The following is a 4,304-nucleotide window of genomic DNA, read 5'->3' on the forward strand; positions in this document are numbered from 1 at the left end:
ATCATCATTCTCACCTATGAACGTGTGACTGACAACCACCTCCGTTCTACCTTAGATTGGGTGAATATCTCTTGGATTCCTGATACACGATGCATGGTTGATCGCCTGACAACCGAGTGCTCGCCTGACAAACGAGCCAGCCATTCCGTGAGATCAGAGTCTTCGTGGTATAGGCAAGAACTGATGGCGGCATTCAAGAGAATCCGGAAGGTCTAACCTTGTCTGTGGTATTCTGAGTAGGATTCAATGATTGAATGACTGTGACGTGCTTCAAACTCCTGAAGGCGGGGCGTTAGTGACAGACGCAAAAGAATCACTGGATTCTATTTCGGCCTGATTGAGAACCGACAGATGGATAGCCGTGCCGTGACAGGGTGCGTTGAACATTTCCAATGAGAGGATGGGAGGTAGCCACTGACAACGGTGAAACCCTTGCATAAGCTTGCCATGGAAAGGAGTAAGAAGGATTGGATGAAGACAGTAGGAAAGCAGAGAGACGGAAGGGAAAGTATCTTCATACGCTTATCTGAAGTTCTCACCAATGATATACATAAGTATCTCTATCTTTATCTTTATGTTTTATTCATATATCATCTATACCCATTTGAGTCTGCCTGACTAAGATTTACAAGGTGACCATAGCTTGCTTCATACCAACAATCTCCGTGGGATCGACCCTTACTCGCGTAAGGTTTATTACTTGGACGACCCAGTGCACTTGCTGGTTAGTTGTGCGAAGTTGTAGTGATCACAATTTCGCGCACCAAGTTTTTGTCGCCGTTGCCGGGGATTGTTTGAGTTTGGACAACTGACGGTTCATCTTGTTGCTTAGATTAGGTATTTTTTTTCAGAGTTCTTAAGAATGAGTTCTAGAGTTTCATGATGACCTGTTGAAGTCTGGCTGGCTGTGAAGCCATGTCTAATCTTATTGGACCGAGGTTTCAACTGATCATCACAAGAGCTTGTTGATTCCTATCAATCTTGCTATTGGAGCAATGATCTGCTAAGGCTTGGCTGGCCATTGGCCATGTCTAGTGTTTTGGACCGAAGCTTTCTTTGGAAGCTTGGCTGGCTGTGAAGCCATGTCTAATTCCTGGACCGGAGTCTTAGACTAGCATTGCAATGATTCCTGGAATTCAAATTGAGAATTCTGAAACCTTTATTTTCTATTTTCATATAATTTTCGAAAAAGCACAAAAAAAATTTATAAAAATCATAAAAACCAAAAAGATTTTATGTTTCTTGTTTGAGTCTAGTGTCTAATTTTAAGTTTGGTGTCTTGCATGCATTGTTTAATTGATCTTGGTTCTATTTTCAAGTCAATAGTACAGGGAACTGAAGATTCAGAACATGCAGCAGAGGAATTACACAGAAAAAGCTGGCGTTCAAAACGCCCAGTGAAGAAACGCCAGCCAGGGTGCCTGGTTGGGCGTTTAACGCCCAAAAAGGTAGTGCATTGGGCGTTAAACGCCAGAATGTGCACCATTCTGGGCGTTTAACGCCAGGATGGCACAAGGGGGAGGATTTTGTTTTCAAAATCAATTTTTTTTCAAGTTTTCAATGTTTTTCAAAATCAAATCTTTTCAATCAAATGTTTTCAAAATCAATTTCTTTCCTTTTTCAAAGATACTTACTAACAATTAATGATTTGATTGAACATTTTAAGTATGTTGCCTTTTCTGTTGAGAAAGGTTTAATGTTTGAATCATATCTTTTCTTGTTAGGCAAGTCATTAATTTTTAAAATCAAATCTTTTTAAAATTGTTTTCAAATCATATCTTTTCAATCATATCTTTTTAAAAGCATAATTTTTTATCATATCTTTTTAATCACATCTTTTTCAAAACAGTTTTTAATCATATCTTTTTGATTTCTAATTTCAAAATCTTTTTCAAAAATTACTTGATTTCTTTCCCACTCTTGATTTTCGAAAATTAATTAAAGTTTTTCAAAAATGTTTTCAAAATATTTCACTTAATTTTCGAAAATTTCCTCCTCTCTTCCCACATCCTTCCATTTATGGAGTAACACTCCTCCTCAATGCACAATTCGAACTCTATCTCACTAAGTTCGAATTCTCTACTTCCTCCTTCTATTTTTCTTTTCCTCTAACACCTCAAGGAATCTCTATACTATGACATAGAGGATTCCATATTTTCTTGTTCTCTTCTCTTTCATATGAGCAGGAACAAAGACAAAGGCATTCTTGTTGAAGCTGACCCTGAACCTGAAAGGACCTTGAAGCGAAAGCTAAGAGAAGCTAAGGCACAACTCTCTGTAGAGGACCTGACAGAAATCTTCAAAGAAGAAGAAACCATGGCAGCCGAAAACAACAACAATGCAAACAATGCAAGGAAGGTGCTGGGTGACTTTACTGCACCTACTCCCGACTTCTATGGGAGAAGCATCTCTATCCCTGCCATTGGAGCAAACAACTTTGAGCTTAAGCGTCAATTAGTTTCTCTAATGCAACAGAATTGCAAGTTCCATGGACTTCCATTGGAAGATCCTCATCAGTTCTTAGCTGAATTCTTGCAAATCTGTGACACTGTCAAGACTAATGGGGTTGACCCTGAGGTCTACAGACTTATGCTATTCCCTTTTGCTATAAGAGACAGAGCTAGGACATGGTTGGACTCACAACCTAAAGAAAGCCTGGACTCATGGGAAAAGCTAGTCAATGCCTTCTTGGCAAAGTTCTTTCCACCTCAAAAATTGAGTAAGCTTAGAGTGGAAGTCCAAACCTTCAGACAGAAGGAAGGAGAATCCCTCTATGAAGCTTGGGAAAGATACAAACAATTGATCAGAAAATGTCCATCTGACATGCTTTCTGAATGGAGCATCATAGGTATTTTCTATGATGGTCTCTCTGAACTATCCAAGATGTCTTTAGATAGCTCGGCTGGAGGATCTCTTCTTCTAAAGAAGACGCCTACAGAAGCTCAAGAGCTAATTGAAATGGTTGCAAATAACCAATTCATGTACACTTCTGAAAGGAATCCTGTGAACAATGGGACTAATCAGAAGAAAGGAGTTCTTGAGATTGATACTCTGAATGCCATATTGGCTCAGAACAAAATATTGACTCAGCAAGTCAATTTGATTTCTCAAAGTCTGTCTGGAATGCAAGATGCACCAAACAGTACTAAGGATGCTTCATCTGAAGAAGAAGCTTATGATCCTGAGAACCCTTCAATGGAAGAGGTGAATTACCTAGGAGAACCCTACGGAAACACCTATAATTCTTCATGGAGAAATCATCCAAATTTCTCATGGAAGAATCAAGAGAGACCTCAACAAGGTTTCAATAACAATAATGGTGGAAGAAACAGGTTTAGCAATGGCAAGCCTTTTCCATCATCTTCTCAGCAACAGACAGAGAATTCTAAGCAGAACCAATCTGACTTAGCAACCATGGTCTCTGATCTAATCAAAACCACTTAAAGTTTCATGACTGAAACAAGGTCATCCATTAGGAATTTGGAGGCACAAGTGGGACAGCTGAGCAAGAAAGTTACTGAACTCCCTCCTAGTACTCTCCCAAGCAATACAGAAGAAAATCCAAAAGGAGAGTGCAAGGCCATCAACATGGCCGAATTTGGAGAGGAGGGAGAGAAAGTGAATGCCACTGAGGAAGACCTCAATGGGCGTGCACTGACCTCCAATGAGTTCCCTAATGAGGAACCATGGGAATCTGAGGCTCAAAATGAGACCATAGAGATTCCATTGGACTTACTTCTGCCTTTCATGAGCTCTGATGAGTATTCTTCCTCTGAAGAGGATGAGTATGTCACTGAAGAGCAAGTTGCTAAATACCTTGGAGCAATCATGAAGCTAAATGACAAGTTATTTGGAAATGAGACTTGGGAGGATGAACCTCCTTTGCTCACCAAAGAACTGGATGACTTGTCTAGGCAGAAATTACCTCAAAAGAGACAAGATCCTGGGAAGTTTTCCATACCTTGTACCATAGGCACCATGATCTTCAAGAAGGCTCTGTGTGACTTAGGGTCAAGTGTAAACCTCATGCCTCTCTCTGTAATGGAGAAGCTAGGGATCTTTGAGGTACAAGCTGCAAGAATCTCACTAGAGATGGCAGACAACTCAAGAAAACAAGCTTATGGACTTGTAGAGGATGTTTTGGTGAAGATTGAAGACCATTACATCCCTGCTGAATTCATAGTCCTAGAGACTGGGAAGTGCATGGATGAAACCATCATCCTTGGCAGACCCTTCCTAGCCACAGCAAAGGCTGTGTTTGATGTTGATAGAGGTGAACTGATCATTCAAGTGAATGAAGAATC

At 40.2% G+C, this 4,304-nt stretch overlaps 1 non-coding gene across 1 annotated transcript; it reads right to left on the reverse strand.

The window, feature by feature from the left end:
- Positions 1–2,721: 2,721 nt before the first annotated feature.
- On the reverse strand, positions 2,722–2,825 carry LOC130954205 (small nucleolar RNA R71). Its single transcript, XR_009076225.1, has one exon. It is a non-coding gene; the product is annotated as a small nucleolar RNA R71 (small nucleolar RNA).
- Between the last annotated feature and the right edge of the window lie 1,479 nt (positions 2,826–4,304).

Source organism: Arachis stenosperma, chromosome 1 (assembly GCF_014773155.1).
Source record: "Arachis stenosperma cultivar V10309 chromosome 1, arast.V10309.gnm1.PFL2, whole genome shotgun sequence".
NCBI lineage: Eukaryota > Viridiplantae > Streptophyta > Magnoliopsida > Fabales > Fabaceae > Arachis > Arachis stenosperma.